Here is a 25138-nt window from a genome sequence, read left to right on the forward strand (position 1 = left end):
CGTGGAACGTCCTGCTTGACGCAGGCGTCACAAGAAAGTGATCCTTTTGGGTGAACGCAACTGGTCAATAAACCCAGATATGCTACCTGAAGGCATCAATCTTGCTGGATTCGAGACCCTCGCTATGTAATAAACGAGAAGAAAGGCGGTTAACCGAGGGGCCCGATATTTATTAGTCATATCATGCGAAGCCAACAAGGTCTGACAGCAAGGACAACATTGCGGAAATTAGTTGTGCCTAATAAATGGCATGAAGAAACGACAAATTATTAGAAATTAAAGCGGATGAAAAAACAACTTGCCGCAGGTGGGAACCGAACCCACAGCCTTCGCATTTCGCGTGCGATGCTCTACCAAGTGAGCTACCGCGGCGCTGTTTCCCCATCAACTTTCTTGGGTATTCATGTGTACTAGTAAAATCCTGGGAGTGTTAGCCAGCGCCACCACTCACTGACCTTGGCGGCGGACGTGGAACGTCCTGCTTGACGCAGGCGTCACAAGAAAGTGATCTTTTTGGGTGAACGCAACTGGTCAATAAACCCAGATATGATACCTGAAGGCATCAATCTTGCTGGATTCGAGACCCTCGCTATGTAATAAACGAGAAGAAAGGCGGTTAACCGAGGGGCCCGATATTTATTAGTCATATCATGCGAAGCCAACAAGGACTGACAGCAAGGACAACATTGCGGAAATTAGTTGTGCCCAATAAATAATATGAAGAAACGATAAATTATTAGAAATTAAAGCGGATGAAAAAACAACTAGCCGCAGGTAGGAACCGAACCCACAACCTTCGCATTTCTCGTGCGATGCTCTAACAATTGAGCTACCGCGGCGCTGTTTCCCCATCAACTTTCTTGGGTATTTATGTGTACTAGTAAACCCTGGGAGTGTTAGCCAGCGCCACCAATCACTGACCTTGGCGGAGCACGTGAAGCGTCCTCCTTTACGCAGGCGTCACAAAAAAAGTAATCTTTTCGGGTGAAGGCAACTGGTCAATAAACCCACATATGCTACCTGAAGGCATCAATCTTGCCCGATTCGCGACCCTCGTTAAGTAATAAACGAGAAGAAAGGGGGCTAACCGAGGGGCCCTATATCGATTAGTCATATCATGGGAAGCCAACAAGCACTGACAGCAAGGACAACATTGGGGAAATTAGTTGTGCCTAATAAATGGTGTGAAGAAACGATAAATTATTAGAAATTAAAGCGGATGAAAAAACAACTTGCCGCAGGTGGGAACCGAACCCACAACCTTCGCATTTCGCGAGCGATGCTCTACCAGTTGAGCTACCGCGGCGCTGTTTCCCCATCAACTTTCTTGGGTAATAATGTGTACTAGTAAATCCCTGCGAGTGTTAGCCAGCGCCACCACTCACAGACCTTGGCGGCGGTCGTGGAAGGTCCTCGTCGCCGCAGGCGTCACGAGAATGTGATCTTTTCGGGTGAACGCAACTGGTCAATAAACCCACATATGCTACCTGAAGGCATCAATCTTGCCGGATTCGAGACCCTCGCTATGTAATAAACGAGAAGAAAGGCGGTTAACCGAGGGGCCCGATATTTATTAGTCATATCATGAGAAGCCAACAAGGACTGACAGCAAGGACAACATTGCGGAAATTAGTTGTGCCTAACAAATGGTATGAAGAAACGATAAATTATTAGAAATTAAAGCGGATGAAAAAACAACTTGCCGCAGGTGGGACCCGAACCCACAACCTTCGCATTTCGCGTGCGATGCTCTACCAATTGAGCTACCACGGCGCTGTTTCCCCACCAACTTTCTTGGGTATTTATGTGTACTAGTAAACCCTGGGAGTATTAGCCAGCGCATCACTCACAGACCTTGGCGGCGGACGTGGAACGTCCTCGTTGACGCAGGCGTCGAGAGAAAGTGATCTTTTTGGGCGAAGGCAACTGGTCAATAAACCCACATATGCTACCTGAAGGCATCAATCTTGCCGGATTCGAGACCCTTGCTATGTAATAAACGAAAAGAAAGGGGGTTAACCGAGGGGCCCGATTTTTATTAGTCATATCATGAGAAGCCAACAAGCACGGACAGCAAGGACAACATTGGGGAAATTAGTTGTGCCTAATAAATTGTATGAAGAAACGATAAATTATTAGAAAAATGAAGCGGATAAAAAACAACTTGCCGTAGGTGGGAACCGAACCCACAACCTTCGCATTTCGCGTGCGATGCTCTACCAATTGAGCTACTGCGGCGCTGTTTCCCCATCAACTTTCTTGGGTATTTATGTGTACTAGTAAAATCCTGGGAGTATTAGCCAGCGCCACCACTCACAGAACTTGGCGGCGGACGTGGAACGTCCTCGTTGACGCAGGCGTCGCGAGAAACTGATCTTTTTGGGTGAAGGCGACTGGTCAATAAACCCACATATGCTACCTGAAGGCATCAATCTTGCCGGATTCCAGACCCTCGCTATCTAATAAACGAGAAGAAAGGCGGTTAACCGAGGGGCCCGATATTTATTAGTCATATCATGAGAAGCTAACAAGCACTGACAGCAAGGACGATATTGGGGAAATTAGTTGTGCCTAATGAATGCTATGAAGAAACGATAAATTATTAGAAATTAAAGCGGATAAAAAACTTGCCGCAGGTGGGAACCGAACCCACAACCTTCGCATTTCGCGTGCGATGCTCTACCAATTGAGCTACCGCGGCGCTGTTTCCCCATCAACTTTCTTGGGTATTTATGTGTACTAGTAAACCCTGGGAGTGTTAGCCAGTGCCACCACTCACTGACCTTGGCGGCGGACGTGGAACGTCCTCCATGACGCAGGCGTCATAAGAGAGTGATCTTTTCGGGTGAAGGCAACTGGTCAATAAACCCACATATGCTACCTGAAGGCATCAATCTTGCCGGATTTGAGACCCTCGCTATGTAATAAACGAGAAGAAAGGCGGTTAACCGAGGGGCCCGATATTCATTAGTCATATCATGAGAAGCCAACAAGCACGGACAGCAAGGACAACATTGGGGAAATTAGTTGTGCCTAATAAATTGTATGAAGAAACGATAAATAATTAGAAATTAAAGCGGGTCAAAAACAACTTGCCGCAGGTGGGAACCGAACCCACAACCTTCACATTTCGCATGCGATGCTCTACCAATTGAGCTACCGCGGCGCTGTTTCCCCATCAACTTTCTTGGGTATTTATGTGTACTAGTAAACCCTGGGAGTGTTAGCCAGCGCCACCACTCACTGACCTTGGCGGCGGACGTGGAACGTCCTGCTTGACGCAGGCGTCACAAGAAAGTGATCTTTTTGGGTGAACGCAACTGGTCAATAAACCCAGATATGCTACCTGAAGGCATCAATCTTGCTGCATTCGAGACCCTCGCTATGTAATAAACGAGAAGAAAGGCGGTTAACCGAGGGGCCTGATATTTATTAGTCATATCATGCGAAGCCAACAAGGACTGACAGCAAGGACAACATTGCGGAAATTAGTTGTGCCTAATAAATGGTATGAAGAAACGATAAATTATTAGAAATTAAAGCAGATGAAAAAACAACTTGTCGCAGGTGGGAACCGAACTCACAACCTTCGCATTTCGCGTGCGTTGCTCTACCAATTGAGCTACCCAGGCGCTGTTTCCCCATCAACTTTCTTGGGTATTTATGTGTACTAGTAAACCCTGGGAGTGTTAGCCAGCGCAACCAATCACAGACCTTGGCGGTGCACGTGGAGCGTCCTCCTTGACGCAGGCGTCACAAGAAAGTGATCTTTTCGGGTGAAGGCAACTGGTCAATAAGCCCACATATGCTACCTGAAGGCATCAATCTTGCCGGATTTGAGACCCTCGCTATGTAATAAACGAGAAGAAAGGCGGTTAACCGAGGGGCCCGATATTTATTAGTCATATCATGAGAAGCTAACAAGCACTGACAGCAAGGACGATATTGGGGAAATTAGTTGTGCCTAATGAATGCTATGAAGAAACGATAAATTATTAGAAATTAAAGCGGATAAAAAACTTGCCGCAGGTGGGAACCGAACCCACAACCTTCGCATTTCGCGTGCGATGCTCTACCAATTGAGCTACCGCGGCGCTGTTTCCCCATCAACTTTCTTGGGTATTTATGTGTACTAGTAAACCCTGGGAGTGTTAGCCAGTGCCACCACTCACTGACCTTGGCGGCGGACGTGGAACGTCCTCCATGACGCAGGCGTCATAAGAAAGTGATCTTTTCGGGTGAAGGCAACTGGTCAATAAACCCACATATGCTACCTGAAGGCATCAATCTTGCCGGATTTGAGACCCTCGCTATGTAATAAACGAGAAGAAAGGCGGTTAACCGAGGGGCCCGATATTCATTAGTCATATCATGAGAAGCCAACAAGCACGGACAGCAAGGACAACATTGGGGAAATTAGTTGTGCCTAATAAATTGTATGAAGAAACGATAAATAATTAGAAATTAAAGCGGGTCAAAAACAACTTGCCGCAGGTGGGAACCGAACCCACAACCTTCACATTTCGCATGCGATGCTCTACCAATTGAGCTACCGCGGCGCTGTTTCCCCATCAACTTTCTTGGGTATTTATGTGTACTAGTAAACCCTGGGAGTGTTAGCCAGCGCCACCACTCACAGACCTTGGCGGCGCACGTGGAACGTCCTCGTTGACTCAGGCGTCAGGAGAAAGTGATCTTTTTGGGTGAAGGCAACTGGTCAATAAACCCACATATGCTACCTGAAGGCATCAATGTTGCCGGATTCGCGACCCTCGTTATGTAATAAACGAGAAGAAAGGGGGTTAACCGAGGGGCCCGATATTTATTAGTCATATCATGAGAAGCTAACAAGCACTGACAGCAAGCACAACATTGGGGAAATTAGTAGTGCCTAATGAATGCTATGAAGAAACGATAAATTATTAGAAATTAAAGCGGATGAAAAAACAACTTGCCGCAGGTGGGAACCGAACCCACAACCTTCGCATTTCGCGAGCGATGCTCTACCAATTGAGCTACAACGGCGCTGTTTCCCCATCAACTTTCTTGGGTAATAATGTGTACTAGTAAATCCCTGCGAGTGTGAGCCAGCGCCACCACTCACAGACCTTGGCGGCGGTCGTGGAAGGTCCTCGTCGCCGCAGGCGTCACGAGAATGTGTTCTTTTCGGGTGAACGCAACTGGTCAATAAACCCACATATGCTACCTGAAGGCATCAATCTTGATGGATTCGAGACCCTCGCTATGTAATAAACGAGAAGAAAGGCGGTTAACCGAGGGGCCCGATATTTATTAGTCATATCATGCGAAGCCAACAAGGACTGACAGCAAGGACAACATTGCGGAAATTAGTTGTGCCTAACAAATGGTATGAAGAAACGATAAATTATTAGAAATTAAAGTGGATGAAAAAACAACTTGCCGCAGGTGGGACCCGAACCCACAACCTTCGCATTTCGCGTGCGATGCTCTACCAATTGAGCTACCACGGCGCTGTTTCCCCACCAACTTTCTTGGGTATTTATGTGTACTAGTAAACCCTGGGAGTATTAGCCAGCGCATCACTCACAGACCTTGGCGGCGGACGTGGAACGTCCTCGTTGACGCAGGCGTCGAGAGAAAGTGATCTTTTTGGGCGAAGGCAACTGGTCAATAAACCCACATATGCTACCTGAAGGCATCAATCTTGCCGGATTCGAGACCCTTGCTATGTAATAAACGAAAAGAAAGGGGGTTAACCGAGGGGCCCGATTTTTATTAGTCATATCATGAGAAGCCAACAAGCACGGACAGCAAGGACAACATTGGGGAAATTAGTTGTGCCTAATAAATTGTATGAAGAAACGATAAATTATTAGAAAAATGAAGCGGATAAAAAACAACTTGCCGTAGGTGGGAACCGAACCCACAACCTTCGCATTTCGCGTGCGATGCTCTACCAATTGAGCTACCGCGGCGCTGTTTCCCCATCAACTTTCTTGGGTATTTATGTGTACTAGTAAAATCCTGGGAGTATTAGCCAGCGCCACCACTCACAGACCTTGGCGGCGGACGTGGAACGTCCTCGTTGACGCAGGCGTCGCGAGAAACTGATCTTTTTGGGTGAAGGCGACTGGTCAATAAACCCACATATGCTACCTGAAGGCATCAATCTTGCCGGATTCCAGACCCTCGCTATCTAATAAACGAGAAGAAAGGCGGTTAACCGAGGGGCCCGATATTTATTAGTCATATCATGAGAAGCTAACAAGCACTGACAGCAAGGACGATATTGGGGAAATTAGTTGTGCCTAATGAATGCTATGAAGAAACGATAAATTATTAGAAATTAAAGCGGATAAAAAACTTGCCGCAGGTGGGAACCGAACCCACAACCTTCGCATTTCGCGTGCGATGCTCTACCAATTGAGCTACCGCGGCGCTGTTTCCCCATCAACTTTCTTGGGTATTTATGTGTACTAGTAAACCCTGGGAGTGTTAGCCAGTGCCACCACTCACTGACCTTGGCGGCGGACGTGGAACGTCCTCCATGACGCAGGCGTCATAAGAGAGTGATCTTTTCGGGTGAAGGCAACTGGTCAATAAACCCACATATGCTACCTGAAGGCATCAATCTTGCCGGATTTGAGACCCTCGCTATGTAATAAACGAGAAGAAAGGCGGTTAACCGAGGGGCCCGATATTCATTAGTCATATCATGAGAAGCCAACAAGCACGGACAGCAAGGACAACATTGGGGAAATTAGTTGTGCCTAATAAATTGTATGAAGAAACGATAAATAATTAGAAATTAAAGCGGGTCAAAAACAACTTGCCGCAGGTGGGAACCGAACCCACAACCTTCACATTTCGCATGCGATGCTCTACCAATTGAGCTACCGCGGCGCTGTTTCCCCATCAACTTTCTTGGGTATTTATGTGTACTAGTAAACCCTGGGAGTGTTAGCCAGCGCCACCACTCACAGACCTTGGCGGCGCACGTGGAACGTCCTCGTTGACTCAGGCGTCAGGAGAAAGTGATCTTTTTGGGTGAAGGCAACTGGTCAATAAACCCACATATGCTACCTGAAGGCATCAATGTTGCCGGATTCGCGACCCTCGTTATGTAATAAACGAGAAGAAAGGGGGTTAACCGAGGGGCCCGATATTTATTAGTCATATCATGAGAAGCTAACAAGCACTGACAGCAAGCACAACATTGGGGAAATTAGTAGTGCCTAATGAATGCTATGAAGAAACGATAAATTATTAGAAATTAAAGCGGATGAAAAAACAACTTGCCGCAGGTGGCAACCGAACCCACAACCTTCGCATTTCGCGAGCGATGCTCTACCAATTGAGCTACAACGGCGCTGTTTCCCCATCAACTTTCTTGTGTAATAATGTGTACTAGTAAATCCCTGCGAGTGTGAGCCAGCGCCACCACTCACAGACCTTGGCGGCGGTCGTGGAAGGTCCTCGTCGCCGCAGGCGTCACGAGAATGTGTTCTTTTCGGGTGAACGCAACTGGTCAATAAACCCACATATGCTACCTGAAGGCATCAATCTTGATGGATTCGAGACCCTCGCTATGTAATAAATGAGAAGAAAGGCGGTTAACCGAGGGGCCCGATATTTATTAGTCATATCATGCGAAGCCAACAAGGACTGACAGCAAGGACAACATTGCGGAAATTAGTTGTGCCTAACAAATGGTATGAAGAAACGATAAATTATTAGAAATTAAAGTGGATGAAAAAACAACTTGCCGCAGGTGGGACCCGAACCCACAACCTTCGCATTTCGCGTGCGATGCTCTACCAATTGAGCTACCACGGCGCTGTTTCCCCACCAACTTTCTTGGGTATTTATGTGTACTAGTAAACCCTGGGAGTATTAGCCAGCGCATCACTCACAGACCTTGGCGGCGGACGTGGAACGTCCTCGTTGACGCAGGCGTCGAGAGAAAGTGATCTTTTTGGGCGAAGGCAACTGGTCAATAAACCCACATATGCTACCTGAAGGCATCAATCTTGCCGGATTCGAGACCCTTGCTATGTAATAAACGAAAAGAAAGGGGGTTAACCGAGGGGCCCGATTTTTATTAGTCATATCATGAGAAGCCAACAAGCACGGACAGCAAGGACAACATTGGGGAAATTAGTTGTGCCTAATAAATTGTATGAAGAAACGATAAATTATTAGAAAAATGAAGCGGATAAAAAACAACTTGCCGTAGGTGGGAACCGAACCCACAACCTTCGCATTTCGCGTGCGATGCTCTACCAATTGAGCTACCGCGGCGCTGTTTCCCCATCAACTTTCTTGGGTATTTATGTGTACTAGTAAAATCCTGGGAGTATTAGCCAGCGCCACCACTCACAGACCTTGGCGGCGGACGTGGAACGTCCTCGTTGACGCAGGCGTCGCGAGAAACTGATCTTTTTGGGTGAAGGCGACTGGTCAATAAACCCACATATGCTACCTGAAGGCATCAATCTTGCCGGATTCCAGACCCTCGCTATCTAATAAACGAGAAGAAAGGCGGTTAACCGAGGGGCCCGATATTTATTAGTCATATCATGAGAAGCTAACAAGCACTGACAGCAAGGACGATATTGGGGAAATTAGTTGTGCCTAATGAATGCTATGAAGAAACGATAAATTATTAGAAATTAAAGCGGATAAAAAACTTGCCGCAGGTGGGAACCGAACCCACAACCTTCGCATTTCGCGTGCGATGCTCTACCAATTGAGCTACCGCGGCGCTGTTTCCCCATCAACTTTCTTGGGTATTTATGTGTACTAGTAAACCCTGGGAGTGTTAGCCAGTGCCACCACTCGCTGACCTTGGCGGCGGACGTGGAACGTCCTCCATGACGCAGGCGTCATAAGAGAGTGATCTTTTCGGGTGAAGGCAACTGGTCAATAAACCCACATATGCTACCTGAAGGCATCAATCTTGCCGGATTTGAGACCCTCGCTATGTAATAAACGAGAAGAAAGGCGGTTAACCGAGGGGCCCGATATTCATTAGTCATATCATGAGAAGCCAACAAGCACGGACAGCAAGGACAACATTGGGGAAATTAGTTGTGCCTAATAAATTGTATGAAGAAACGATAAATAATTAGAAATTAAAGCGGGTCAAAAACAACTTGCCGCAGGTGGGAACCGAACCCACAACCTTCACATTTCGCATGCGATGCTCTACCAATTGAGCTACCGCGGCGCTGTTTCCCCATCAACTTTCTTGGGTATTTATGTGTACTAGTAAACCCTGGGAGTGTTAGCCAGCGCCACCACTCACTGACCTTGGCGGCGGACGTGGAACGTCCTGCTTGACGCAGGCGTCACAAGAAAGTGATCTTTTTGGGTGAACGCAACTGGTCAATAAACCCAGATATGCTACCTGAAGGCATCAATCTTGCTGCATTCGAGACCCTCGCTATGTAATAAACGAGAAGAAAGGCGGTTAACCGAGGGGCCTGATATTTATTAGTCATATCATGCGAAGCCAACAAGGACTGACAGCAAGGACAACATTGCGGAAATTAGTTGTGCCTAATAAATGGTATGAAGAAACGATAAATTATTAGAAATTAAAGCAGATGAAAAAACAACTTGTCGCAGGTGGGAACCGAACTCACAACCTTCGCATTTCGCGTGCGTTGCTCTACCAATTGAGCTACCCAGGCGCTGTTTCCCCATCAGCTTTCTTGGGTATTTATGTGTACTAGTAAACCCTGGGAGTGTTAGCCAGCGCAACCAATCACAGACCTTGGCGGCGGTCGTGGAAGGTCCTCGTCGCCGCAGGCGTCACGAGAATGTGTTCTTTTCGGGTGAACGCAACTGGTCAATAAACCCACATATGCTACCTGAAGGCATCAATCTTGATGGATTCGAGACCCTCGCTATGTAATAAATGAGAAGAAAGGCGGTTAACCGAGGGGCCCGATATTTATTAGTCATATCATGCGAAGCCAACAAGGACTGACAGCAAGGACAACATTGCGGAAATTAGTTGTGCCTAACAAATGGTATGAAGAAACGATAAATTATTAGAAATTAAAGTGGATGAAAAAACAACTTGCCGCAGGTGGGACCCGAACCCACAACCTTCGCATTTCGCGTGCGATGCTCTACCAATTGAGCTACCACGGCGCTGTTTCCCCACCAACTTTCTTGGGTATTTATGTGTACTAGTAAACCCTGGGAGTATTAGCCAGCGCATCACTCACAGACCTTGGCGGCGGACGTGGAACGTCCTCGTTGACGCAGGAGTCGAGAGAAAGTGATCTTTTTGGGCGAAGGCAACTGGTCAATAAACCCACATATGCTACCTGAAGGCATCAATCGTGCCGGATTCGAGACCCTTGCTATGTAATAAACGAAAAGAAAGGGGGTTAACCGAGGGGCCCGATTTTTATTAGTCATATCATGAGAAGCCAACAAGCACGGACAGCAAGGACAACATTGGGGAAATTAGTTGTGCCTAATAAATTGTATGAAGAAACGATAAATTATTAGAAAAATGAAGCGGATAAAAAACAACTTGCCGTAGGTGGGAACCGAACCCACAACCTTCGCATTTCGCGTGCGATGCTCTACCAATTGAGCTACCGCGGCGCTGTTTCCCCATCAACTTTCTTGGGTATTTATGTGTACTAGTAAAATCCTGGGAGTATTAGCCAGCGCCACCACTCACAGACCTTGGCGGCGGACGTGGAACGTCCTCGTTGACGCAGGCGTCGCGAGAAACTGATCTTTTTGGGTGAAGGCGACTGGTCAATAAACCCACATATGCTACCTGAAGGCATCAATCTTGCCGGATTCCAGACCCTCGCTATCTAATAAACGAGAAGAAAGGCGGTTAACCGAGGGGCCCGATATTTATTAGTCATATCATGAGAAGCTAACAAGCACTGACAGCAAGGACGATATTGGGGAAATTAGTTGTGCCTAATGAATGCTATGAAGAAACGATAAATTATTAGAAATTAAAGCGGATAAAAAACTTGCCGCAGGTGGGAACCGAACCCACAACCTTCGCATTTCGCGTGCGATGCTCTACCAATTGAGCTACCGCGGCGCTGTTTCCCCATCAACTTTCTTGGGTATTTATGTGTACTAGTAAACCCTGGGAGTGTTAGCCAGTGCCACCACTCACTGACCTTGGCGGCGGACGTGGAACGTCCTCCATGACGCAGGCGTCATAAGAGAGTGATCTTTTCGGGTGAAGGCAACTGGTCAATAAACCCACATATGCTACCTGAAGGCATCAATCTTGCCGGATTTGAGACCCTCGCTATGTAATAAACGAGAAGAAAGGCGGTTAACCGAGGGGCCCGATATTCATTAGTCATATCATGAGAAGCCAACAAGCACGGACAGCAAGGACAACATTGGGGAAATTAGTTGTGCCTAATAAATTGTATGAAGAAACGATAAATAATTAGAAATTAAAGCGGGTCAAAAACAACTTGCCGCAGGTGGGAACCGAACCCACAACCTTCACATTTCGCATGCGATGCTCTACCAATTGAGCTACCGCGGCGCTGTTTCCCCATCAACTTTCTTGGGTATTTATGTGTACTAGTAAACCCTGGGAGTGTTAGCCAGCGCCACCACTCACTGACCTTGGCGGCGGACGTGGAACGTCCTGCTTGACGCAGGCGTCACAAGAAAGTGATCTTTTTGGGTGAACGCAACTGGTCAATAAACCCAGATATGCTACCTGAAGGCATCAATCTTGCTGCATTCGAGACCCTCGCTATGTAATAAACGAGAAGAAAGGCGGTTAACCGAGGGGCCTGATATTTATTAGTCATATCATGCGAAGCCAACAAGGACTGACAGCAAGGACAACATTGCGGAAATTAGTTGTGCCTAATAAATGGTATGAAGAAACGATAAATTATTAGAAATTAAAGCAGATGAAAAAACAACTTGTCGCAGGTGGGAACCGAACTCACAACCTTCGCATTTCGCGTGCGTTGCTCTACCAATTGAGCTACCCAGGCGCTGTTTCCCCATCAACTTTCTTGGGTATTTATGTGTACTAGTAAACCCTGGGAGTGTTAGCCAGCGCAACCAATCACAGACCTTGGCGGCGGTCGTGGAAGGTCCTCGTCGCCGCAGGCGTCACGAGAATGTGTTCTTTTCGGGTGAACGCAACTGGTCAATAAACCCACATATGCTACCTGAAGGCATCAATCTTGATGGATTCGAGACCCTCGCTATGTAATAAACGAGAAGAAAGGCGGTTAACCGAGGGGCCCGATATTTATTAGTCATATCATGCGAAGCCAACAAGGACTGACAGCAAGGACAACATTGCGGAAATTAGTTGTGCCTAACAAATGGTATGAAGAAACGATAAATTATTAGAAATTAAAGTGGATGAAAAAACAACTTGCCGCAGGTGGGACCCGAACCCACAACCTTCGCATTTCGCGTGCGATGCTCTACCAATTGAGCTACCACGGCGCTGTTTCCCCACCAACTTTCTTGGGTATTTATGTGTACTAGTAAACCCTGGGAGTATTAGCCAGCGCATCACTCACAGACCTTGGCGGCGGACGTGGAACGTCCTCGTTGACGCAGGCGTCGAGAGAAAGTGATCTTTTTGGGTGAAGGCGACTGGTCAATAAACCCACATATGCTACCTGAAGGCATCAATCTTGCCGGATTCCAGACCCTCGCTATGTAATAAACGAGAAGAAAGGCGGTTAACCGAGGGGCCCGATATTTATTAGTCATATCATGAGAAGCTAACAAGCACTGACAGCAAGGACAACATTGGGGAAATTAGTAGTGCCTAATGAATGCTATGAAGAAACGATAAATTATTAGAAATTAAAGCGGATGAAAAAACAACTTGCCGCAGGTGGGAACCGAACCCACAACCTTCGCATTTCGCGTGCGATGCTCTAACAATTGAGCTACCGCGGCGCTGTTTCCCCATCAAATTTCTTGGGTATTTATGTGTACTAGTAAAATCCTGGGAGTGTTAGCCAGCGCCACCACTCACTGACCTTGGCGGCGGACGTGGAACGTCCTGCTTGACGCAGGCGTCACAAGAAAGTGATCTTTTTGGGTGAACGCAACTGGTCAATAAACCCAGATATGCTACCTGAAGGCATCAATCTTGCTGCATTCGAGACCCTCGCTATGTAATAAACGAGAAGAAAGGGGGTTAACCGAGGGGCCCGATATTTATTAGTCATATCATGAGAAGCCAACAAGGACTGACAGCAAGGACAACATAGGGGAAATAAGTTGTGCATAATAAATGGTATGAAGAAACGATAAATTATTAGAAATTAAAGCGGATGAAATAACAACTTGCCGCAGGTGGGAACCGAACCCACAACCTTCGCATTTCGCGTGCGATGCTCTACCAATTGAGCTACCGCGGCGCTGCTTCCCCATCAACTTTCTAGGGTATATATGTGTACTAGTAAAACCTAACCCTGGGAGCGTTAGCCAGCGGCACCACTCACAGACCTTGGCGGCGGACGTGGAACGTCCTCGTTGCCGCAGGCGTCACGAGCACGGGATCTTTTCTTGTGAAGGCAACTGGTCAATAAACCCACATATGCTGCCTGAAGGCATCAATGTTGCCGCATTCGAGACCCTCGCTATGTTATAAACGAGAGGAAAGGGGGTTAACCATGGGGCCCGATATTTATTAGGCATATCATGAGAAGCCAACAAGGACTGACAGCAAGGACAACGTAGGGGAAATTAGTTGTGCCTAATAAATGGTATGAAGAAACGATAAATTATTTGAAAAATAAAGCGGATGAAAAAAACAGTTTGCCGCAGGTGGGAACCGAACCCACAACCTTCGCATTTCGCGTGCGATGATCTACCAATTGAACTACCGCGGCGTTGTTTCCCCATCAACATTCTGTGGTATTTATGTGTTCTAGTAAAACCCTGGGAGTGTTAGCCAGTGCCACCACTCACAGACCTTGGCCGCGGACGTGGAATGTCCTCGTTGCCGCAGGTGTCACGAGAACATGATCTTTTTGGCTGAAGGAAACTGGTGAATAAACCCATATATGCTACCTGAAGGCATCAATGTTGCTGGATTCGCGACCCTCGTTATGTAATAAACGAGAAGAAAGGGGTTAACCGAGGGGCCCGATATTTATTAGTCATATCATGAGAAGCCAACAAGCACTGACAGCAAGGACAACATAGGGGAAATTAGTTGTGCCTAATAAATGGCATGAAGAAACGATAAATTATTAGAAATTAAACCGAATGAAAAAACAACTTGCCGCAGGTGGGAACCGAACCCACAACCTTCGCATTTCGCGTGCGTTGCACTACCAATTGAGTTACCGAGGCGCTGTTTCCCCATCAACTTTCTTGGGTATTTATGTGCAATAGTAAACCCTGGGAGTGATAGCCAGCGCAACCAATCACAGACCTTCGCGGTGCACGTGGAGCGTCCTCCTTGACGCAGTTGTCACAAAAAAGGGATCTTTTCGGGTGAAGGCAACTGGTCAATAAACCCACATATGCTACCTGAAGGTATCAATCTTGCCGGATTCGAGACCCTCGTTATGTAATAAACGAGAAGAAAGGCGGTTAACCGAGGGGCCCGATATTTATTAGTCATATCTTGAGAAGCCAACAAGGACTGACAGCAAGGACAACATAGGGAAAATTAGTTGTGCCTAATAAATGGTATGAAGAAACGATAAATAATTAGAAATTAAAGCGGGTCAAAAACAACTTGCCGCAGGTGGGAACCGAACCCACAACCTTCACATTTCGCATGCGATGCTCTACCAATTGAGCTACCGCGGCGCTGTTTCCCCATCAACTTTCTTGGGTATTTATGTGTATAGTAAACCCTGGGAGTGTTAGCCAGCGCCACCACTCACAAACCTTGGTGGCGGACATGGAACGTCCTCCTTGACGCAGGCGTCACGAGAAAGTGATCTTTTAGGGTGAAGGCAACTGGTCAATAAACCCACATATGCTACCTGAAGGCATCAATGTTGCCGGATTGGAGACCCTCGCTATGTAATAAACGAGAAGAAAGGGGGTTAACCGAGGGGCCCGATATTTATTAGTCATATCATGAGAAGCCAACAAGCACTGACAGCAAGGACAACATAGGGGAAATTAGTTGTGCCTAATAAATGGCATGAAGAAACGATAAATTATTAGAAATTAAACCGAATGAAAAAACAACTTGCCGCAGGTGGGAACCGAACCCACAACCTTCGCATTTCGCGTGCGTTGCACTACCAATTGAGTTACCGAGGCGCTGTTTCCCCATCAACTTTCTTGGGTATTTATGTGCAATAGTAAACCCTGGGAGTGATAGCCAGCGCAACCAATCACAGACCTTCGCGGTGCACGTGGAGCGTCCTCCTTGACGCAGTTGTCACAAAAAAGGGATCTTTTCGGGTGAAGGCAACTGGTCAATAAACCCACATATGCTACCTGAAGGCATCAATCTTGCCGGATTCGAGACCCTCGTTATCTAATAAACGAGAAGAAAGAGGGTTAACCGATGGGCCCGATATTTATTAGTCATATTATGAGAAGCCAACAAGCACTGACAGCAAGGACAACATAGGGGAAATTAGTTGTGCCTAATAAATGGCATGAAAAAACGATAAATTATTAGAAATTAAAGTGGATGAAAAAACAACTTGCCGTAGGTGGGAACCGAACCCACAACCTTCGCATTTCGCGTGCGATGCTCTACCAATTGAGCTACCGCGGCGCTGTTTCCCCATCAACTTTCTTGGGTATTTATGTGTACTAGTAAAATCCTGGGAGTATTAGCCAGCGCCACCACTCACAGACCTTGGCGGCGGACGTGGAACGTCCTCGTTGACGCAGGCGTCGCGAGAAACTGATCTTTTTGGGTGAAGGCAACTGGTCAATAAACCCACATATGCTACCTGAAGGCATCAATCTTGCCGGATTCGAGACCCTCGTTATGTAATAAACGAGAAGAAAGGCGGTTAACCGAGGGGCCCGATATTTATTAGTCATATCATGAGGAGCCAACAAGCACTGACAGCAAGGACAACATTGGGGAAATTAGTTGTGCCTAATAAATGGCGTGAAGAAACGATAAATTATTAGAAATAAAAGCGGATGAAATAACAACTTGCCGTAGGTGGGAACCGAACCCACAACCTTCGCATTTCGCGTGCGATGCTCTACCAATTGAGCTACCGCGGCGCTGTTTCCCCATCAACTTTCTTGGGTAATAATGTGTACTAGTAAAACCCTGCGAGTGTTAGCCAGCGCCACCACTCACAGACCTTGGCGGCGGACGTGGAACGTCCTCGTTGACGCAGGCGTCGAGAGAAAGTGATCTTTTTGGGTGAAGGCAACTGGTCAACAAACCCACATATGCTACCTGAAGGCATCAATCTTGCCGGATTCGAGACCCTTGCTAAGTAATAAACGAGAAGAAAGGGCGTTAACCGAGGGGCCCGATATTTATTTGTCAAATCATGAGAAGCCAACAAGCACGGACAGCAAGGACAACATTGGGGAAATTAGTTGTGCCTAATAAATTGTATGAAGAAACGATAAATTATTAGAAATTAAAGCGGATAAAAAACAACTTGCCGTAGGTGGGAACCGAACCCACAACCTTCGCATTTCGCGTGCGATGCTCTACCAATTGAGCTACCGCGGCGCTGTTTCCCCATCAACTTTCTTGGGTATTTATGTGTACTAGTAAAATCCTGGGAGTATTAGCCAGCGCCACCACTCACAGACCTTGGCGGCGGACGTGGAACGTCCTCGTTGACGCAGGCGTCACGAGAAAGTGATCTTTTTGGGTGAAGGCAACTGGTCAATAAACCCACATATGCTACCTGAAGGCATCAATCTTGATGGATTCGAGACCCTCGCTATGTAATAAACGAGAAGAAAGGCGGTTAACCGAGGGGCCCGATATTTATTAGTCATATCATGCGAAGCCAACAAGGACTGACAGCAAGGACAACATTGCGGAAATTAGTTGTGCCTAACAAATGGTATGAAGAAACGATAAATTATTAGAAATTAAAGCGGATGAAAAAACAACTTGCCGCAGGTGGGACCCGAACCCACAACCTTCGCATTTCGCGTGCGATTCTCTACCAATTGAGCTACCAGGGCGCTGTTTCCCCATCAACTTTCTTGGGCATTTATGTGTACTAGTAAAATCCTGGGAGTATTAGCCAGCGCCACCACTCACAGACCTTGGCGGCGGACGTGGAACGTCCTCGTTGACGCAGGCGTCACGAGAAAGTGATCTTTTTGGGTGAAGGCAACTGGTCAATAAACCCACATATGCTACCTGAAGGCATCAATGTTGCCGGATTGGAGACCCTCGCTATGTAATAAACGAGAGGAAAATGGGTTAACCATGGGGCCCGATATTTATTAGTCATATCATGAGAAGCCAACAAGCACTGACAGCAAGGACAACATAGGGCAAATTAGTTGTGCCTAATAAATGGCATGAAGAAACGATAAATTATTAGAAATTAAAGTGGATGAAGAAACAACTTGCCGCAGCTGGGAACCAAACCCACAACGTTTGCATTTCGCGTGCGATGCTCTACCAATTTTAGCTACCGCGGCGTTGTTTCCCCATGAACTTTCTTGGGTATTTATGTGTACTAGTAAAACCCTGGGAGTGTTAGCCAGCGCAACCAATCACAGACCTTGGCGGTGCACGTGGAGCGTCCTCCTTGACGCAGGCGTCACGAGAACGCGATCTTTTTGGGTGAAGCCAACTGGTCAATAAACCCACATATGCTGCCTGAAGGCATCAATGTTGCCGCATTCCAGACCCTCGTTATGTAATAAACGAGAGGAAAGGGGGTTAACCGTGGGGCCCGAAATTTATTAGTCATATCATGAGAAGCCAACAAGCACTGACAGCAAGGACAACATAGGGCAAATTAGTTGTGCCGAATAAATGGCATGAAGAAACGATAAATTATTAGAAATTAAAGTGGATAAAAAAACAACTTGCCGCAGGTGGGAACCGAACCCACAACCTTCGCATTTCGAGTGCATTGCTCTACCAATTGAGCTGCACAGGCACTGTTTCCCCATCAACTTTCTTGGGTATTTATGTGTACTAGTAAAACCCTGGGAGTGTTAGCCAGCGCAACCAATCACAGACCTTGGCGGTGCACGTGGAGCGTCCTCCTTGACGCAGGCGTCACAAGAAAGTGATCTTTTCGGGTGACGGCAACTGGTCAATAAACCCACATATGCTACCTGAAGGCATCAATCTTGCCGGATTGGAGACCCTCGCTATGTAATAAACGAGAAGAAAGGGGGTTAACCGAGGGGCCCGATATTCATTAGTCATATCATGAGAAGCCAACAAGCACTGACAGCAAGGACAACATTGGGGAAATTAGTTGTGCCTAATAAATGGCATGAAGAAACGATAAATTATTAGAAATTAAAGCGGATGAAAAAACAACTTGCCGCAGGTGGGAACCGAACCCACCACCTTCGCATTTCGCGTGCGATGCTCTATCAATTGAGCTACCGCGGCGCTGTTTCCCCATCAACTTTCTTGGGTATTTATGTGTAATAATAAACCCTAGGAGTGTTAGCCAGCGCCACCACTCACAGACCTTTGCGGCGGACGTGGAACGTCCTCGTTGACGGAGGCGTCACGAGAAAGTGATCTTTTCGGGTGAAGGCAACTGGTCAATAAACCCACATAAGCTACCTGAAGGCATCAATCTTGCCGGATTCGCGACCCTCGTTATGTAATAAACGAGAAGAAAGGGGGTTAACCGAGGGGCCCGATATTTATTAGTCATATCATGAGAAGCCAACAAGCACTGACAGCAAGGACAACATAGGGCAAATTAGTTGTGCCTAATAAATGGCATGAAGAAACGATAAATTATTAGAAATTAAAGTGGATGAAAAAACAACTTGCCGTAGGTGGGAACCGAACCCACAACCTTCGCATTTCGCGTGCGATGCTCTACCAATTGAGCTACCGCGGCGCTGTTTCCCCATCAACTTTCTTGGGTATTTATGTGTACTAGTAAAATCCTGGGAGTATTAGCCAGCGCCACCACTCACAGACCTTGGCGGCGGACGTGGAACGTCCTCGTTGACGCAGGCGTCGCGAGAAACTGATCTTTTTGGGTGAAGGCAACTGGTCAATAAACCCACATATGCTACCTGAAGGCATCAATCTTGCCGGATTATAGACCCTCGTTATGTAATAAACGAGAAGAAAGGCGGTTAACTGAGGGCCCCGATATTTATTAGTCATATCATGAGAAGCAAACAAGGACTGACAGCAAGGACAACATAGGGGAAATTAGTTGTGCCTAATAAATGGTATGAAGAAACGATAAATAATTAGAAATTAAAGCGGGTCAAAAACAACTTGCCGCAGGTGGGAACCGAACCCACAACCTTCACATTTCGCATGCGATGCTCTACCAATTGAGCTACCGCGGCGCTGTTTCCCCATCAACTTTCTTGGGTATTTATGTGTATAGTAAACCCTGGGAGTGTTAGCCAGCGCCACCACTCACAGACCTTGGCGGCGGACATGGAACGTCCTCCTTGACGCAGGCGTCACGACAAAGTGATCTTTTAGGGTGAAGGCAACTGGTCAATAAACCCACATATGCTACCTGAAGGCATCAATGTTGCCGGATTGGAGACCCTCGCTATGTAATAAACGAGAAGAAAGGGGGTTAACCGAGGGGCCCGATATTCATTAGTCATATCATGAGAAGCCAACAAGCACTGACAGCAAGGGCAACATTGGGGAAATTAGTTGTGCCTAATAAATGGCATGAAGAAACGATAAATTATTAGAAATTAAAGCGGATGAAAAAACAACTTGCCGCAGGTGGGAACCGAACCCACCACCTTCGCATTTCGCGTGCGATGCTCTATCAATTGAGCTACCGCGGCGCTGTTTCCCCATCAACTTTCTTGGGTATTTATGTGTAATAATAAACCCTAGGAGTATTAGCCAGCGCCACCACTCACAGACCTTTGCGGCGGACGTGGAACGTCCTCGTTGACGCAGGCGTCACGAGAAAGTGATCTTTTCGGGTGAAGGCAACTGGTCAATAAACCCACATAAGCTACCTGAAGGCATCAATCTTGCCGGATTCGCGACCCTCGTTATGTAATAAACGAGAAGAAAGGGGGTTAACCGAGGGGCCCGATATTTATTAGTCATATCATTAGAAGCCAACAAGGACTGACAGCAAGGACAACATAGGGGAAATTAGTTGTGCCTTATAAACGGTATGAAGAAACGATAAATTATTAGAAAATAAAGCGGATGAAAAAAACAACTTGCCGCAGGTGGGAACCGAACCCACAACCTTCGCATTTCGCGTGCGATGCTCTATCAATTGAGCTACCGCGGCGCTGTTTCCCCATCAACTTTCTTGGATATTTATGTGTACTAGTAAAACCATGAAAGTGTTAGCCAGCGCCTCCACTCACAGACCTTTGCGGCGGACGTGGAACGTCCTCGTTGACGCAGGCGTCACGAGAAAGTGATCTTTTCGGGTGAAGGCAACTGGTCAATAAACCCACATAAGCTACCTGAAGGCATCAATCTTGCCGGATTCGCGACCCTCGTTATGTAATAAACGAGAAGAAAGGGGGTTAACCGAGGGGCCCGATATTTATTAGTCATATCATTAGAAGCCAACAAGGACTGACAGCAAGGACAACATAGGGGAAATTAGTTGTGCCTTATAAACGGTATGAAGAAACGATAAATTATTAGAAAATAAAGCGGATGAAAAAAACAACTTGCCGCAGGTGGGAACCGAACCCACAACCTTCGCATTTCGCGTGCGATGCTCTATCAATTGAGCTACCGCGGCGCTGTTTCCCCATCAACTTTCTTGGATATTTATGTGTACTAGTAAAACCATGAAAGTGTTAGCCAGCGCCACCACTCACAGACCTTGGCGGCGGACGTGGAAAGTCCTCGTTGCCGCAGGCGTCATGAGCACGTGATCTTTTTGGGTGAAGGCAACTGGTCAATAAACGCACATATGCTGCCTGAAGGCATCAATCTTGCCGGATTCGCGACCCTCGTTATGTAATAAACGACAAGAAAGGGGGTTAACCGAGGGGCCCGATATTTATTAGTCATATCATTAGAAGCCAACAAGGACTGACAGCAAGGACAACATAGGGGAAATTAGTTGTGCCTTATAAACGGTATGAAGAAACGATAAATTATTAGAAAATAAAGCGGATGAAAAAAACAACTTGGCTTATGTGGGAACCGAACCCACAACCTTCGCATTTCGCGTGCGATGCTTTACCAATTGAGCTACCGCGGCGTTGTTTCCCCATCAACCTTCTAGGGTATTTATGTGTACTAGTAAAACCCTGGGAGTGTTAGCCAGCGCCACCACTCACAGACCTTGGCGGCGGACGTAGAACGTCCTCGTTGCCGCAGGCGTCACGAACACGTGATCTTTTTTGGTTAAGGCAACTGGTCAATAAACCCACATATGCTGCCTGAAGGCATCAATGTTGCCGCATTCCAGACCCTCGTTATGTAATAAACGAGAGGAAAGGGGGTTAACCGTGGGGCCCGATATTTATTAGTCATATCATGAGAAGCCAACAAGCACTGACAGCAAGGACAACATAGGGCAAATTAGTTGTGCCTAATAAATGGAATGAAGAAACGATAAATTATTAGAAATTAAAGTGGATGAAAAAACAACTTGCCGTAGGTGGGAACCGAACCCACAACCTTCGCATTTCGCGTGCGATGCTCTACCAATTGAGCTACCGCGGCGCTGTTTCCCCATCAACTTTCTTGGGTATTTATGTGTACTAGTAAAATCCTGGGAGTATTAGCCAGCGCCACCACTCACAGACCTTGGCGGCGGACGTGGAACGTCCTCGTTGACGCAGGCGTCGCGAGAAACTGATCTTTTTGGTTGAAGGCAACTGGTCAATAAACCCACATATGCTACCTGAAGGCATCAATCTTGCCGGATTATAGACCCTCGTTATGTAATAAACGAGAAGAAAGGCGGTTAACTGAGGGGCCCGATATTTATTAGTCATATCATGAGAAGCAAACAAGGACTGACAGCAAGGACAACATAGGGGAAATTAGTTGTGCCTAATAAATGGTATGAAGAAACGATAAATAATTAGAAATTAAAGCGGGTCAAAAACAACTTGCCGCAGGTGGGAACCGAACCCACAACCTTCACATTTCGCATGCGATGCTCTACCAATTGAGCTACCGCGGCGCTGTTTCCCAATCAACTTTCTTGGGTATTTATGTGTATAGTAAACCCTGGGAGTGTTAGCCAGCGCCACCACTCACAGACCTTGGCGGCGGACATGGAACGTCCTCCTTGACGCAGGCGTCACGACAAAGTGATCTTTTAGGGTGAAGGCAACTGGTCAATAAACCCACATATGCTACCTGAAGGCATCAATGTTGCCGGATTGGAGACCCTCGCTATGTAATAAACGAGAAGAAAGGGGGTTAACCGAGGGGCCCGATATTTATTAGTCATATCATGAGAAGCCAACAAGCACTGACAGCAAGGACAACATTGGGGAAATTAGTTGTGCCTAATAAATGGCGTGAAGAAACGATAAAATATTAGAAATAAAAGCGGATGAAATAGCATCTTGCCGCAGGTGGGAACCGAACCCACAACCTTCGCATTTCGCGTGCGATGCTCTACCAATTGAGCTACCGCGGCGCTGTTTCACCATCAACTTTCTTGGGTAATAATGTGTACTAGTAAAACCCTGCGAGTGTTAGCCAGGGCCACCACTCACAGACCTTTGCGGCGGACGTGGAACGTCCTCGTTGACGCAGGCGTCACGAGAAAGTCATCTTTTCGGGTGAAGGCAACTGGTCAATAAACCCACATAAGCTACCTGAAGGCATCAATCTTGCCGGATTCGCGACCCTCGTTATGTAATAAACGAGAAGAAAGGGGGTTAACCGAGGGGCCCGATATTTATTAGTCATATCATTAGAAGCCAACAAGGACTGACAGCAAGGACAACATAGGGGAAATTAGTTGTGCCTTATAAACGGTATGAAGAAACGATAAATTATTAGAAAATAAAGCGGATGAAAAAAACAACTTGCCGCAGGTGGGAACCGAACCCACAACCTTCGCATTTCGCGTGCGATGCTCTATCAATTGAGCTACCGCGGCGCTGTTTCCTCATCAACTTTCTTGGATATTTATGTGTACTAGTAAAACCATGAAAGTGTTAGCCAGCGCCACCACTCACAGACCTTTGCGGCGGACGTGGAACGTCCTCGTTGACGCAGGCGTCACGAGAAAGTGATCTTTTCGGGTGAAGACAACTGGTCAATAAACCCACATAAGCTACCTGAATGCATCAATCTTGCCGGATTCGCGACCCTCGTTATGTAATAAACGAGAAGAAAGGGGGTTAACCGAGGGGCCCGATATTTATTAGTCATATCATTAGAAGCCAACAAGGACTGACAGCAAGGACAACATAGGGGAAATTAGTTGTGCCTTATAAACGGTATGAAGAAACGATAAATTATTAGAAAATAAAGCGGATGAAAAAAACAACTTGCCGCAGGTGGGAACCGAACCCACAACCTTCGCATTTCGCGTGCGATGCTCTATCAATTGAGCTACCGCGGCGCTGTTTCCCCATCAACTTTCTTGGATATTTATGTGTACTAGTAAAACCATGAAAGTGTTAGCCAGCGCCACCACTCACAGACCTTTTCGGCGGACGTGGAAAGTCCTCGTTGCCGCAGGCGTCATGAGCACGTGATCTTTTTGGGTGAAGGCAACTGGTCAATAAACGCACATATGCTGCCTGAAGGCATCAATCTTGCCGGATTCGCGACCCTCGTTATGTAATAAACGAGAAGAAAGGGGGTTAACCGAGGGGCCCGATATTTATTAGTCATATCATTAGAAGCCAACAAGGACTGACAGCAAGGACAACATAGGGGAAATTAGTTGTGCCTTATAAACGGTATGAAGAAACGATAAATTATTAGAAAATAAAGCGGATGAAAAAAACAACTTGGCTTATGTGGGAACCGAACCCACAACCTTCGCATTTCGCGTGCGATGCTTTACCAATTGAGCTACCGCGGCGTTGTTTCCCCATCAACCTTCTAGGGTATTTATGTGTACTAGTAAAACCCTGGGAGTGTTAGCCAGCGCCACCACTCACAGACCTTGGCGGCGGACGTAGAACGTCCTCGTTGCCGCAGGCGTCACGAACACGTGATCTTTTTTGGTTAAGGCAACTGGTCAATAAACCCACATATGCTGCCTGAAGGCATCAATGTTGCCGCATTCCAGACCCTCGTTATGTAATAAACGAGAGGAAAGGGGGTTAACCGTGGGGCCCGATATTTATTAGTCATATCATGAGAAGCCAACAAGCACTGACAGCAAGGACAACATAGGGCAAATTAGTTGTGCCTAATAAATGGCATGAAGAAACGATAAATTATTAGAAATTAAAGTGGATGAAAAAACAACTTGCCGTAGGTGGGAACCGAACCCACAACCTTCGCATTTCGCGTGCGATGCTCTACCAATTGAGCTACCGCGGCGCTGTTTCCCCATCAACTTTCTTGGGTATTTATGTGTACTAGTAAAATCCTGGGAGTATTAGCCAGCGCCACCACTCACAGACCTTGGCGGCGGACGTGGAACGTCCTCGTTGACGCAGGCGTCGCGAGAAACTGATCTTTTTGGGTGAAGGCAACTGGTCAATAAACCCACATATGCTACCTGAAGGCATCAATCTTGCCGGATTATAGACCCTCGTTATGTAATAAACGAGAAGAAAGGCGATTAACTGAGGGGCCCGATATTTATTAGTCAAATCATGAGAAGCAAACAAGGACTGACAGCAAGGACAACATAGGGGAAATTAGTTGTGCCTAATAAATGGTATGAAGAAACGATAAATAATTAGAAATTAAAGCGGGTCAAAAACAACTTGCCGCAGGTGGGAACCGAACCCACAACCTTCACATTTCGCATGCGATGCTCTACCAATTGAGCTACCGCGGCGCTGTTTCCCAATCAACTTTCTTGGGTATTTATGTGTATAGTAAACCCTGGGAGTGTTAGCCAGC

The 25138-nt window shown here is 46.7% G+C and overlaps 7 non-coding genes across 7 annotated transcripts; all 7 read right to left on the reverse strand.

The window, feature by feature from the left end:
- Positions 1-2628: 2628 nt before the first annotated feature.
- TRNAS-CGA (transfer RNA serine (anticodon CGA)) lies at positions 2629-2701 on the reverse strand. The gene has a single exon. It is a non-coding gene; the product is annotated as a tRNA-Ser (tRNA).
- A 1320-nt stretch (positions 2702-4021) lies between these two features.
- TRNAS-CGA (transfer RNA serine (anticodon CGA)) lies at positions 4022-4094 on the reverse strand. The gene has a single exon. It is a non-coding gene; the product is annotated as a tRNA-Ser (tRNA).
- Positions 4095-6347: 2253 nt separating this feature from the next.
- On the reverse strand, positions 6348-6420 carry TRNAS-CGA (transfer RNA serine (anticodon CGA)). Its single transcript has one exon. It is a non-coding gene; the product is annotated as a tRNA-Ser (tRNA).
- A 2253-nt stretch (positions 6421-8673) lies between these two features.
- Positions 8674-8746, reverse strand: TRNAS-CGA (transfer RNA serine (anticodon CGA)). Its single transcript has one exon. It is a non-coding gene; the product is annotated as a tRNA-Ser (tRNA).
- A 2252-nt stretch (positions 8747-10998) lies between these two features.
- TRNAS-CGA (transfer RNA serine (anticodon CGA)) lies at positions 10999-11071 on the reverse strand. The gene has a single exon. It is a non-coding gene; the product is annotated as a tRNA-Ser (tRNA).
- A 2256-nt stretch (positions 11072-13327) lies between these two features.
- Positions 13328-13400, reverse strand: TRNAS-CGA (transfer RNA serine (anticodon CGA)). The gene has a single exon. It is a non-coding gene; the product is annotated as a tRNA-Ser (tRNA).
- A 9263-nt stretch (positions 13401-22663) lies between these two features.
- TRNAS-CGA (transfer RNA serine (anticodon CGA)) lies at positions 22664-22736 on the reverse strand. Its single transcript has one exon. It is a non-coding gene; the product is annotated as a tRNA-Ser (tRNA).
- Positions 22737-25138: the final 2402 nt, after the last annotated feature.

The sequence above is a fragment of the Dermacentor variabilis genome, chromosome 9 (genome assembly GCF_050947875.1).
Source record: "Dermacentor variabilis isolate Ectoservices chromosome 9, ASM5094787v1, whole genome shotgun sequence".
In the NCBI taxonomy this organism is placed as follows: Eukaryota; Metazoa; Arthropoda; class Arachnida; order Ixodida; family Ixodidae; genus Dermacentor; species Dermacentor variabilis.